Raw genomic sequence first — 14,714 nt, forward strand, 5'->3', positions numbered from 1 at the left:
GCACATTAGCTGGCTTCGGGTTGGTAAAACCCTTGAGGTCCCCCCTCCCACCACCGAAAAAGTACATTCATCCAAGGTTGTTAAATGCAATGAGGCGTTGAGCCTGCGCTTCGCCTCTGAGGCGTACTCCTCTCACAACGTGAGACTCTCAAGCAAGGTTGTAAATGAGATGAGGCGAAGTGAGGTGTTGAGCCTGCGCTTCACCTCTTAGGCGTACGCCTAAGGTACTGAGGGCGTACGCCTCTCACAACCTTGCATTCATCTTCGACCTTACGGCAAGGGAAGCTACTCATGAGTTTCGAATTTGTGACGTTCGTTCAACTTGATGACGTTCAAAAGTCATCCATATCAGATGAGTGGAGTTCATTTGGGCAATTTGGTTTGTGATTTTTGTTTTTTTAACGAAAGATATTATTAATACTATAGTGGTAAAACCCTTGCGGCAGTACAGGAACTGAGATATCACCTGCTAAAGACAATAGGTAGGTTACATTTGGTTTGTGATTCAACTCGAGTTAAAGCGAAGGTAGGCAGTTGTTTGGCAGTTTCCATAAAAATAAAAACAAGACTCATATCCCAAAATTTAGAAATGTGAACCGCATAAATGAAAATTTTCCATAGATATATTGTTTCGTATGTAGTTCGTACTCAGCGTAAACATATGCCACGTTGAGCATGACCATGTGCTTGTGCATGTGGAATATGGGTAGGGATGGCAGTGGACCGGGGAAAGCGGGCCCCCGCCCCCGCCCCGCCTCGCCCCGTTTGGACCGGGGATGAAAGGTATGAAACGGGGATGGAGGCGGGGACGAAGGTTAAAATCCATTCCTGTTCGGGGAGGAGGTACCCTTTTCCCCACCCCACCCCATCCCTGCCACTTTTCCCCGCCTCATCCCTGTTTGAACCGGGGATGGAGGACATGAAACGGGGATGAAGGCGGGGACGAAGGTTAAAATCCATCCCCGTTCGGGAATGGAGGCAGGGATGGACGTACCCTTTTCCCCACCCCATCCCCGCCACTTTTTCCCGTTTGAACCGGGGATGGAAGACATGAAACAGGGATGAAGGCGCAGGGGGATGAAGGCGCAGGGGGATGGAGGTTCTAATCTTGAGGCGGGGCCAGGGTGGAGACCTTGTCTGCCATCCTTAAATATGGGTAGGGGTGGCAATCGGGTCGGGTTGGCGGGTCAGCATACCTCAACCCGAACCCGACCCGTTTATTAAACGGGTCGGCTGTGGCAAACACGAACCCGACCCGTTTATTAAACGGGTAACCCGACATGACCCGCCAACCCATTTAATAAATGGGTTGGGTCGGGTAAACGGGTTTTCAGGTTCGCGGGTCGGGTTGGCGGGTTGACGGATCGGGTTGGCAGGTCAGCAGTTTGACGGGTCAGGCAGACGGGTTGACCCGCCCGCCTAACCCGTTTATTAAACGGGTTGGCGGGTTGGCATACCCCCAACCCGAACCCGACCTGTTTAATAAACGGGTTATGCGGGTCGACCCATTTATTAAACGGGTTGGCTTAAGCCCAACCCGAACCCGCCTAAAAGGCGGGTTGGCGGGTCGTGTCAGAAATTGCCACCCCTAAATATGGGGGCGTCTGCTCACACAGCTCATTTGGTTAAATGATTGCTATGGAGTCTCGCGGTAAAAAACAGAATAGAAAAAGTGGAAGAGGGTAAAAACCAAGGCTGCCTTGTCCTATCCTTTGTTGATGTCACACCCTACGTTTCACTCCTCGGTTCCACAAATTTATATTCCGAGGGTGAAAGTGAAACACGAGCTCAGATTTGTATAAGCATTTACTTATACTTTTGACAAACCCTTTTGTTTTTTGTTTACTATTTTACTACGGTTTCTTGTCCTGTGGTGGGGATTCCTTCAAGCCTGGTCAATTGGATGATCGACTTCTTTAATGTCTGGATTGCCCCTCGCGCGCGTTTTACTGCTTGTACGAAATTCACATTCTTCGTCCCTTTTGGGTTTCCACCTGAGCCAATAATTAACTTGATCGGTGGTTTCCTTTAAAGCTTTGCTTGTAAGCTGGCATGGTTGAATGTTCATTTTCTCAAAAGCTATACATTCAGACTCTGAACTAGATTGAGCCACAGTGACCCATTTTCTCGAGCTCCATGAAATAAAATTATCATGAAAAAATACAGCATACTCTCTGTCTACTGAGCATTAGGCTCAATCCTCATCTGAATAAGCAATAATATAATTTGAGCTAGCAGACTTAATAACCAAGCCATAGTGAAGTGTGTGCTTTTAAGTATCTTAAAATTCTTTTCACTGCCCTCTCAATGTTCAGTGAGTTGATGTATTAAATTGGTATAACCTATTCATAGCAAATGACAGATATGGTCGAGTCATAGTTGCATATTGTATCATACCCTGAAAAACTGCCTTGTTCTCAAGGTGAGAAGTCAGGGTAACACTGCAATAATCCATCCTCAACCTCCCAGGTTGCCTTGTCCACTTTTTGTACTTGGGGTGAATCACCCCGGACTGCAACATCTCTCGTACCAACCGCTTTATCTCCTCATTTTGCACCTGGGTGTAGCCCAACGGTTTCACATTAGCCAGTTTGTCTTTCAGTTCTATTGGTATTTCATGGTCGTGGCTCCTCATGGGTGACAGTCCACGTGGCTCACTGAACACTGATCTATACTCAGTCAGGACCTGCTCCAACTGTGGCTGCACCTCTGTCTGGTCCTCTATCATCCTCTCATCGATCACCATTAAATATAACTGTGTATTTTCTTGCCTGAGGACTCGGGTCATCTGGTGCAACTCAGTCTCAACAGAAGGTGCTCGGGGTGCTGCGACTATAGTGATCCTCTCCCCTGCGTGCTGGAACTCCATAACGAATGGAGCCACTGCATTCTTAATGCTACATATGCCTCCTTCGTGGGCAGCACAATAAAGTCAACTGCAAAATGATGGTGTGCCAACAATGGCGACGTCTCTGGAATAACAAAAAAAAATCTGAAAATTCCAAGAAAATCCAAAACAAAAATTCAAGAAGGGAGGCACCTGATCTCGTTCAATCCGAGTAATTGAGAACATCGAGAGGGAGCATGTGGTGTTGATGGTCGTACACGTGATGCTAGCTTGATTTCTTGAACAGTGTTGGATCATACCTGATCCACTCAAACCAGACCCTGTTGGTAGGCTGTGAGTCAGTGTTGTTGTAGGCAACATTGCATAAAAAGGGGGAGCAAGCTGATGGGTTGAGGGCGGCAACTGCAGTCCATGCTGCGGTGGGCAGCATTCCACGAAAGACGGAGTCGTGTGCGACGAGAAGAGAGAAGAGGAAGACAGGAAGAAAATACGAGATATGAAGAAGAGAGAAGAAGACAAGCAGAAGAAAGTAAGAAGAAAAGATGTTAGAGGAAGTAGAGAGGATTGGAGAGGTAAGAAAGGGAGAAAGCGAAAGAGAGAGGGAGTGGGAGTGTGTGGGACGGTGGCAACAGAGGCTGCCTCCATTCCACTGAGTTAGAGAGACAGAGAGAGACAGAGAGACGTAAGAGGTTGTTGCCCTCGCGTGAACGAAAATGAGAGAGAAAGCATTTCCCTTTCATGAATAGAAACGAGAGTTGAGAGACTCACGAAGAAGACATCCAAGAAATCTCGTGTGAAGGCTACACCCACCACGATTAGGGCTACAGATCAACAGGAGCGTGAGAGAGGGCCGATGGAGGTCGACCTAGGCTTATTGCAGAAGTTAGGGCATCAATGCTGCAGATTGACCTAGGGTATGTTGCATATCGGCCCGCTTGCAGGGATCGACCTGCGTGAGAGAGAGGACTCTAGAGACAACTGATATGACGTTAGGAACGCTGGCTCTGATACCAATGTTAGGTCACCAATCTTGGGATCGTAAAAAATGTGAAGGGCTTGGGCTCTCATTGATGCGTTTGTGACAATCGAGAATCTGTGGATGCCACAATCGAAGGGATAAACACATTTCTAACAATTGGAGGCAGTGGGTGCAATCAAAGGGAGATCATCAATCCCGGTGATTGTACCCTCAAAAAACATGAAGGAAGAAGAAAGAAGAAAGATCTCAAAGAGGAGAGTTTTCCAAAAACTTCCAAGATACCTTCATTTTGGGGCTAAGTTCCCCTTAAATATTCTAGTGGCGGATTGGGTTCAGTGTAGATCTGATCAAGTACAAACCAATGTAAATACAAAAGCAAATACAGATCAGTCCAAGATGAATATGATCTCAAACAACCCAAAATAAAGCAACAAGTCCAAAACCCATGAAAGACCTAACCCATATACACACCGTTACAAACAAGAAAAAATGGATCGGATCAATCTAAACAGAAAAAAATGGATCCAGGTCGGTCTGTAACAATAGGATTGGGCAGTAATGATATGCTAGTGTTCAATGCAATTTCGCATTAACAACAATTTAAAATTTTAATTTTTAAACTAAAAATTTCAGCACCCAAATTATTCACAATCACTAGGCCTAACGTGGCGTAGGGTAGCTGAAAACACAAGTTAGTGAACCTCGGACTGACGCAACAAATCCCAATGCAAGATATCGATGCAAGCCCACGGTTTGGATACAAACTGATCACCAAATAACCATGGTTCGTCAACGATTTAGGCTCAAACTGGTGGGCATTTTGTAGGCCAGACAATGAGCAATAGTGGCCTAGACAATAAGAAACCCAGCCCAAAATAGCCAGGCTTAACGAACAACAACTAGGTCTTTGGAGCGTTCCACCGAACACTTGGTGGGCGTCTCACAATAGGCCTTAAAACAATGAGTTAACCATTCGAATTAACATGAAAAATTTGTGAAATAATTTAGGAACATGTCCTAAGCAATACCTTCTAGACACACGATTAATATCAAACAGATTCAACACAAATAAATTTCAGATTCAGCCACATCTAATCGGATTCAACAAGAATGCATAAAACTAAAAATTATAAATAAGCTTCCAAGAAGATAAAAGCTGGTTGACGCTAGAACAATCCTTATGATAAATCCTATTTTTGACAAAAAAATAATACCCAATAATCTGATTTCTTTATAAGCATACGATTTAGCACCCATAAAATATTCAGCAAGAACACCAAATAAAGAGGAAATGGCAAAGGAACCTTAGCTCTGACGTAAAATGCTAGCCAAGACGGTTTATTTGTGTCTTCCTTGCTCCAACAATGCTCAACTGGACCATACGGATCGTGCAACCAACTGTCTTCTCGCAGGAGAGCTCTCACAGTCTCACGTCGTTGGCAGCGTCCACACATTTGGGTCTCTAACAGCTATATTTGAACCCTAGGAGATCCAAATTCCTCTTACAAATAAAAATATCCTGATCCAAAAGATAAAACTACCCAATTTACCTTCAGTATCCTAAATGGATCTTAATAGGCTACTGAAACTAAATTTGGATCCACAGGGTTAATCTGAAAAAACAAAAATGTTGAAATTTTTTGCTACAAAAATTCTCAAAAATCTTAAATACTATTTAAATATTCAAAAAATGTTTTTGAACAAAAAATAACATTTAGTTGTTCAAAATAAATTATGGAAAGTCCCAAACTACCCATTAATGATGTTTTTGACATGCATACCTCATTTAGATTGGGCATGAGCTTGGCTGGTGCATTCCGGTTTGCTAGTCTTTCTTTTTCAGGAATGTGTCTTCATCATGTTCCCTTCGAGATAATTGAGATAAGTTGCATCAGTTCCCCCGTGGTCAGAAGGCTTTGTCATCGGAGTTTGCTCCTTATCTAGGGATGGCAGTGGGGCGGGGGACAAGGTCTCCACCCCCACCCCGCCTCAAGATTTTATCCTCCACCCCCGGCGGGGAATGAATTTTATCCTCCATCCCCGCCTTCATCCCCGTTTCATGTCCTCCATCCCCGGTTCAAACGGGGATGAGGCGGGGCGGGGCGGGGATATTGCGGGGAAAAGTGGTTGGGGCGGGGATCGTGGCGGGGATGGGGCGGGGCGGGGCGGGGAAAAGTGCACGTCCATCCCCACCTTCACCCCCGGACGGGGATGGATTTTAACCTTCGTCCCCGCCTCCATCCCCGTTTCATACCCTTCATCCCCGGTCCAAACAGGGCGAGGTGGGGCGGGGCCGCTTTCCCCTGGTCCACTGCCATCCGGTTAAATCTCAATAATACCTGTAAAGATATTCAACAATAAATATTTCATATAGAAAATTCAACCTGTAAACATTTATGGTCATTTTGAGGGGAATGATACAACGACGAATTAAATTTTCATACTTATTAGGAGGTACCATTTTTCTTATCAACATAACAAAATCACTAGGTTGGGAGATTACCTTTAGTCACCTATTATCAAAATACCTATAAACTTTTCTGTGTATATAAGCGCCCAAAAGTATGAAAATGAGACAAGTTGATTTTCTTACACAAAATTTCATCAAGAAAAGAATATTTAACAATTTGACCTTGATATAATGCTAACCTAATCTTAAAAGATGGGAACTTATCAACTTCATATTCAGAAAATATTATAACAAATAAAAGAAATGATTTTTTGTTAAGAACATTACATGATAATTTAACCTAATTCAGAATAAGGAGTTTTAATGAAAGAAGCAGAACACAATCTGAAAGTCAACAATTCAAAAGATTTATTTTTCAAAAAATATGCATTCATCTGAGATAGCATCAAATTGTTCTTTTCTCAAAGTAGAGAAGGCAAGTTGCATATGATAAAAAACCAAAGAGGGATAGCACCTAGATGCTTCAGACAACCGTTCTTCCATCTCATGCCTAACAAGAAGTGCAATAGATGGTTTAGCGGGGCTAGACTTTGGTGTAGACCATGGAGTGGGTAGGTCTCTAGGGAAGCAGATCAGGTCATGCTAAACATGAGCGTTTTTGCTCGTGCCGACATCGTGGCCATCAGATTTGCATTTTAAAAAGTTCAAAAGTCAACAAAACTACGTGGCATTCATCCAAAATGCAAACAGACGGCCACAATGTCGGCATGAGCAAAAACGCTCATATTCAGCATGACATGATCTGCTTCCGGTGTCTAGAGGGTTCTAACACAATTTTCCTACCTTTATACTTGAATGAGTATGTGTTGGTCTGACCATTATGAATAAGATACCTATCAAACTGGTCACTGTCTACCTAAAATGAGACGACTTGTATCCATCGGGTAAACATCACTAAAATTGGGGACTCACTCCTAATACTCTAGTCAAATTCAGGTTAGAAGAGAGCTTCACTCATGAGAAGGGAGCACAAACAACATGTCCTCCTTGTTCTCGAAGCAAACAAGAAATTCACTTTAAGGAGAGCAGAAAAAGATGATTTATCTTTCAATTTTCATCTCTTGCACAACTTAGTAATGTAAAATCCTCATTCCATAGGATGAGTATCCCATTTATACACCAAAGAAAATTCATATGGTTTCATATGATTAATGTATAATCCTTGAGGAATAAGAAAAACCAATTTCCCATCCTCCTTGGTTGGCTTAGACCAAAGAGGATTCAGATCAATTGAATTGCATCCTACAATCTGGGCCTAAGAATGAACATGTTTAGGTAAGGTCAAAACACTGTTAGAAATACCCTTGCCAAGATCAGGTTTAGGTGATTCAAGAGGACGATTATGGACAACCTCCCTACAACCTCTGTCATCTTGGATGGAGGAGGCATGGCAGGAAAATCCATAGCAAAAGCATGAGAAGAACATAATTCCTCATGCATCGAACCATCTGTCATCTTTGATGGATCATGCACATGCGACAACTTGCCATTCGTCAACTTGGATGGGTTGTGAACTGATTCCATTTTCACAAAAATAATTTTTTGACAAAAATAATATTTAGTTTCTTCCAAATAAATTCTGGAAAGTCCCAAGTTTGGTCTGTAGACCTGATTTGAACTAGGCATGAGCTTGGCCTGCGTATCCAACTTTGCTAGTCTTTTTTTTTTTTAACGTGTCTTCGTCACGTTCTCCTCGAGATCACCCAAATGTGTTTTTTTTTAACGTGTCTTCGTCACGTTCTCCTCGAGATCACCCAAATGTGTTGCATCACTTAATGACCTGCCACCATGCAAGGTAAACCCTAAGTGGCCCCACCAACACTCAAGCCCTTAGAGAGCCCGCCAGGTAAAGACACCCGCATTACCGGTGGTAGTCGAACCTGAGATGAAAGGATCAACACCTTCTCTCCAGGCCCACTCGAGCAACATGGGTGGGTGTAGTTAATTTAAGTGTCAATTCTAGTTATTTTACTTATATATAGTTTATTCAAAGTTTTACAATTATATTTAGTACAAAATCTTGCTATTCACTTTAGTATTTGCATCAATTTAATATTAGAGTGATCATGCATATATTTTTACATTTTATTCATACTATTTTATGCACGATACATAGAAAAATTGTATTAAAAACCTATTTTTATCATTAGTTTCGAGAAATTGTTTTAAAATAAAAAATTTGAGAAAATCACATATTTTAAAGCTTTTCCTGCATTTTTCAATGTTTGCTTTTGTTTAGAAAATTTTAATTAGTGTTCTAATTAGCTTAGAAGTGTTTAAGTAGTATTTTATTTGCTTTAGGAAAGCTATTTTTTTAAAGCGTGTTTTTCAGAAGCACTATTTTGAAAATTATGAAAATTAAGAGGAGTTTTCTGAAAAATTGTGTAAACCTAATATTTTTTAGTATAAATAGTCCTTTTTCAGCATAATAACACATTTTCCCTCTCCTGTAGCTTGAGCCTCTCTCTCTCTCTCTCTCTCTCTCTCTCTCTCTCTCTCTCTCTCTCTCTCTCTCCTCTCTACTTTCCCTTCTTCCTTTTTCCCCCCTTGTTTGATCGCTCGGTTGTCTACCTCTTTCTTCTTGCTTCTTATGGTTTTCAATCCTTCTTCTAAACTGTGTTGTCGCCGGTTTCTCGCATCCCCTCTATCGGAGAGAGAGCAGAGTTCGTTTGATTGTAGCGGAAAAGACCACCTTCTTCCTCTCAACCCTTCCATCGGAAGCAAATAGTATAATTTGCTTATTCTTCCTCGTTTCACCATAGTTTTAGTTTTTGCATATCATAAATCATATCATTGCATGTAGTTTTGTTTGATCATTGCATATTCATCATATTTAGATTAGATTAGTTTTAGATTCAACATTTAAAAATATAAAAAAGGAAAAAATATATAAAATAATTTAGTTTAGCCATTTTTTTTATTTATGTGTAGGATAATAATATTTTATCCCAATCGATAGTTCTAACATAGAAGTTTTTGATATTTTCTTGAGTTTTAATTCAATTTGTGTTAGATTTATGTTAGATTTAATTTAGATCATGTTCTTTATTCGGTGTTCATTAGATTAATTAATTAGATTTTTTTTAGTAATTGATTATGTTTTTTTTTATAAACTTTTTAATTCTTTTCTTTTAATTGTCATAATTAGATCCACATATTTTTTGATTATTTTTCAATCTTAGGTTAGTTTATTTAATGTGTAATTCATGCTCGTGATTTTTATTACGTACTTTAGATCATTTTATTTAATTAATCGCTTAAATTAGAAATCGATAAATAAATAGATTAGTTATTTTAATTTTTATTATTTCAGTCGAATAGATAGTTTTATTTATTGTCTTTAGTGGTTAGTTAAATTATTATTTACTTTCAAAAATTAATTTGTAATAGCTTAAATTGGAAAATCGCATGTCCATTTAAATAGCATTTTTCGTTAAATAGATTAAGTAGCCGATTTAGGTAGTTTTTAATTAGTAAATTTAATTTCATGTTTAAATTCCTGTTTTAATGTTAATCAGATTAGAATTACTTTAGTTTAATTTTGTTAGATTAATTTATATGAGTTTAGTATAATTAATTTAGTTAAATAATTAGCCAAAATTTTGTTTTTCTCAATTGGCATCTTTCTTGAAATAATTAGCTAGTTTAAATATTTTCGTTATGTTATTGATTCCAGAATTAATTAGTTAGCTTAGATTCTTGTCAATGTTAGTTAGTTTTTTTTTTAATTTCACATGTAAATTGTTTAGATTAGATTAGAAATCAATAGCTGATTCTTGTTCTATGTGTTAATTCATAAGAATACGTTAGTTAGATAGATTATTTAGGTTAGTTTCTATTTTCTAGCTTTATTTGTTAATTCTGAAAATTCGTACAGCATAGAGTTTGTTAAAATTCATTTAGTTGCTTTTAGTTTTATCTTTTATCCAATTTATTATTAGTTAGTTTCTTGAATTAATTAATCATCAGTTTGTTACAATTTAGTTCTTTATTGTTAGTCAGTTTGTTTTGTTATTTTGTCTTTTAGTGTAGTGGTTAGTTACAAGTAGTTAGTTTATTTCATGTGAGTTTAATTCTTGTTTTTATGATTTTTAGCTGAAACTAACCTTCAATTTCTGTGAGTTTTTGTGTTTTGTTTTGTGTTTCGTGTTTTGATTCTTGCAGAAAAGCGTATAGACGTGCGGTAACCCCTCAAAAGTACCCCCAAAGAGCCCTCTGAGGTCCTTTCAAAAGACCCTTCTGACCCACAAAAAGCTCCTCAGAGGGGCCCTCTAAATAAAATATTAGTAACTCTTATAAGCCTGCAAACAAAAGAGGAAGGCAATAAAGATCAAGAAGGGACTAGAAGCTCCGAGCACTGAAGACTCTTTTCTTTTCTTTTTAGCTTAGGTTTTTTTTATTTAATTTAATTCAATTTGGGTTTGTAATAAGGTACCTTATTTTTATTTGTAAGCCCTCCGTAGAGGTACACACTCTCACTTATTTAGTTAATTAATTTTTATTTTCAAGGCAATAAAGCGTAGTTTAGTTTTTCTATGAAATACAAAGTATTTTTTTCGTTCCCTAAGTTCGACTCGGACTTCACCACTAGTGTGGACCGGTTTTTATTATTTGATGCACGATTTGCATAAATATTTTTATTGAAAATATTATTTTAAAATACTTTATTGAAAAGGTTGCATCAAATTTTTGGCGTCATTGCCAGGGATCAAACCCGGGTCGCCCGCGTGACAAGCGGGAATACTAATTACTATAATACAACGATGCCAAAAATTTGATGCAACTTTTTCAGTAAAGTATTTTAAAACAATATTTTTAATAAAAATGTTTGTGCAAACCGTGCATCAAATAATAAAAACTGGTCCACACTAGTGATGAAGTTTGAGTCGAACTCAGGGAATGAGAAAAATACTTTGTATTCTATAAATAACTAAGCTACTCTTTATTACCTTAAAAATAAAAATTAATTAACTAAATAAATGAGAGTGTGGCCCTTTGTACAGGGATTAAACAAATAAAAATAAGTGCCTTATTACAAACCCCCAAATTAATTGAATTGAATAAAAATAAAAACCTAAGCTAAAAAAAAAGAAAATGTCTTCAATGCTTTGAGCTTCTAGTGCCTTGGTATTTCTTTAGTTGCTTATTGTCTTTTCTTTATTCTGAGGGACCTTTTGAGAGGACCTTTTAGAGACCTTAGAGGGCTCTTCAAGGGTACCTTCGAGGGCTCACCGTACGTCTAAATGCTTCCTTGCAAAAACACAAAGCCAAAACGAGGCAAAAATGAATAAAACTAGACAAAAAATTGAAGATTAGTGGAATAAAAATCAATCAAAAATAATCTAAACCAAAAACTAAACAAACTAACTTAAACACTAAAAGACGAAATAGTGAAACAAACTAAATAACAATAAGGATCTAACTAATGTAACAAACTAATCTAACTAAAAAAACAATAAACTAACTAACCAAAAAGTGAATAGTTAAACTACTATTAATTTGACTAAATGAGGAACATATAATTCAAGAAACACTACAAGAAAATACGTTGTTAGCGACGGACGTTAGCGACGGCATCTTTCCGTCGCTAGTTAGCGACGGATTAGCAAGCGACAAATATTCGTCGCTATAATTAATGAATCTTATGAAAATAGAGACGAAAGATAGTCCGTCGCCTAGTTCGTCGCTAATTAGCGACGGATGTTGCGACAGACTGTTTTGTCGTTACGATCGCACCATTTACCGACGACGTTAGCGACGGAACCTAGTCCGTCGCTAAATAGCGACGGATGTGGCGACAGAATATAATCCATCGCTATTTTTGCGAATTTGATTTTACGTTGGCTTAGCGACGAAATTAATCTGTCGCTAACTTTCGAATAACCCTAATCCCAGGCAGCTTTTCCTTTTCTTCTTTCGCTGCTCCTGTCGTTCGCCGCTCCCGCCGTTCGCCGTTCGCCGGTCCCGGTCCCACCGTCCGCCGGTCCCACCGTTCGCCGCCCGGAGAAAGGTAACTCCCTCCCGTTTCCGACAGGGGGTTAACCCCCTCCCGTTTCTGGCAGGGGGTTAACCCCCTCCCGATTCACACAGGGGGTTAACCCCCTCCCGGTTCACGCAGGGGGTTAACCCCCATTTTCATGCAGGGGGTTAACCCCCTGCAGTTTCCGGCAGGGGGTTAACCCCCTCCCGGATCACACAGGGGGTTAACCCCCTCCCGGATCACACATGGGGTTAACCCCCTGTCGTTTCCGGCAGGGGGTTAATCCCCTCCCGGTTCACGCAGGGGGTTAACCCCCTGCCGGAAAACGCAAGGGATTAACCCCCTGCGTCCCCTGCCGTTTCCGGCAGGGGGTTAACCCCCTCTCATTTCCGGCAGTTTCCGGAAGGGGGTTAACCCCCACGTTTTCCGACAGGGGGTTAACCCCTGCGTTTTCCGGCAGGGGGTTAACCCCCGCGTTTTCTTGCAGAGGGCTAACCCCCCGCGTTTTTTGGCAGGGACTTTTGCCCCCTCCCTGTCCGGTAGGGGGTCGACCCGGGCAGGTGGTCGACCCCAGCAGGGGGTTAACCACCTGCCGTAACAGGCTAGGGATCGACCCGCTGCCCGAACAGGGGGTCAGTTAACTCCCTACATTTCGTAAGGGGGTTAACCCCCTATGTTTCGTAAGGGGGTCGACCCCCTGCCGGAACAGCAGGGGAGTCGACCCCTTGCCAGAACAGTTTTTTTTTCATGGTGACTTCATTTTAAAAGTGTTTTTTTGTGCAGATTTTTCAACGGAACTCGCTTGTGCCCCGCCACCCGTGGTAAGTAAGTGACAAAAATAATGCAAATCGGGTAAATACCCGTGGTGAGTAAGTGATGCAAGCGCATCACATGTTATTTAATTTATTGAATATAACACTTTATTGTTCACACACTCACTTAGTTGTTGATATTTAGGACTGCTTTGTTGGAGTTCGGAGATCATGCTGAGCATGATTTTAATGTATGAATATGGAAGTGTTCTTATTTTTGGAGTACGAAGTCCATGCTAGGCATGGTAGTAGTTAGTGGGATATTGAAGTGTGTTTGCTGCAGGTACATGTTTGACATTTGTTTGATATGAATTATTTCGATGTATTGCAATGTTTGATGTGATTGTATTCATGCTTACATGTAGTTACTTTCAATTTGATTATGTCTTCCATGTGAAATTGTATACTGAAAGCATGCTTCAAATGAATGTATCGTGTCATGAATAGTTTGCACATGAAAATATTAAGTTATCAATGCATGCATCATAATTCTTGTGATTGTATGACATCATATATTGCATGATAAATTTGATATTTTCTTCATCATAGCATTCTGATGGTTCTCTTTTAACTGGTTAGGATACTATTCGTAACATCATACGACAAAATGACTGCAAACCGTGAATGGATGTACCGTAGGATAGTGGACAATGAGTTATCGCATGAATATATGGATGGTGCTGACAGTTTTATTGAATTTGCAACGACAAGTGTCAGTACAGTAGATCCCACAGGTCGGATTAGGTGTCCCTGCAAGATTTGTAAGAATAATCGATTTGTAGAACCTCGTGGCGTTATAAATCACCTATACAGGAAGGGTTTTGTGAGTGATTATCAGAACTGGACGTTTCATGGAGAAGAATTTAGAAACGATTTTGATGCACGGGTGAATGTGGTACACGATAATCCATATACGAATTTGATATTTGATGCCGCAGGAACAGAACTGAGTTCTGCTATGAGTTCTAGTGATGTAAGAACTACCGTAGATGAAGAATCACCAAACGATGCAGGTAGTAGATTTTATGATTTACTTAGAGATGCTGATGAGCCACTTTGGAACGGTTGTGAGAGTTACACTATCTTGTCTGCAGTTCTTCAACTAATGAATTTGAAGTCCGAGTATAATTTGAGTCAATCATGTTTTGACCGTTTGTGCATGATTGTGAAGAGTATGTTGCCTAAAGATGGGAAATTGCCACAAAATTTCTATCGTGCGAAAGTTATGGTCAACGCTCTAGGTATGGGTTACAAAAAGATTGATGTTTGTCCAAATCACTGCATGTTGTATTTCAAGGAGCAGGAAAATGACATATCATGCCCGTCATGTGGGCATCCTCGGTTCAAGCCAAAGACAAGAGGCAATGGTAGCACGAGATCAAAGGAAGTTTCATACAAGTCGCTCCGCTACTTTCCTATCACTTCTAGATTGCAGCGATTGTATATGTCTTCAAGGACAGCTAAACACATGAGATGTCATGCAAATAAAGTTCGACACGATGAAAACAAGATCACAGATCCTGTTGACGCTGAAGCTTGGAAGCACTTTGATCGTACTCATCAGAACTTTGCAATGGAAGTGCGAAATGTTAAACTCGGTCTATGTACAGATGGATTTAATCCAT

At 40.1% G+C, this 14,714-nt stretch overlaps 1 long non-coding RNA gene across 1 annotated transcript; it reads right to left on the reverse strand.

The window, feature by feature from the left end:
* Positions 1-2,100: 2,100 nt before the first annotated feature.
* Positions 2,101-5,249, reverse strand: LOC149829524 (uncharacterized). The gene is made up of 2 exons (XR_016433567.1): positions 5,132-5,249; positions 2,101-3,168 (listed from the first exon to the last, which is right to left on the reverse strand). It is a non-coding gene; the product is annotated as an uncharacterized LOC149829524 (long non-coding RNA).
* Between the last annotated feature and the right edge of the window lie 9,465 nt (positions 5,250-14,714).

Source organism: Nuphar pumila, chromosome 8 (genome assembly GCF_984573655.1).
Source record: "Nuphar pumila chromosome 8, dmNupPumi1.hap1.1, whole genome shotgun sequence".
Lineage (NCBI taxonomy): Eukaryota > Viridiplantae > Streptophyta > Magnoliopsida > Nymphaeales > Nymphaeaceae > Nuphar > Nuphar pumila.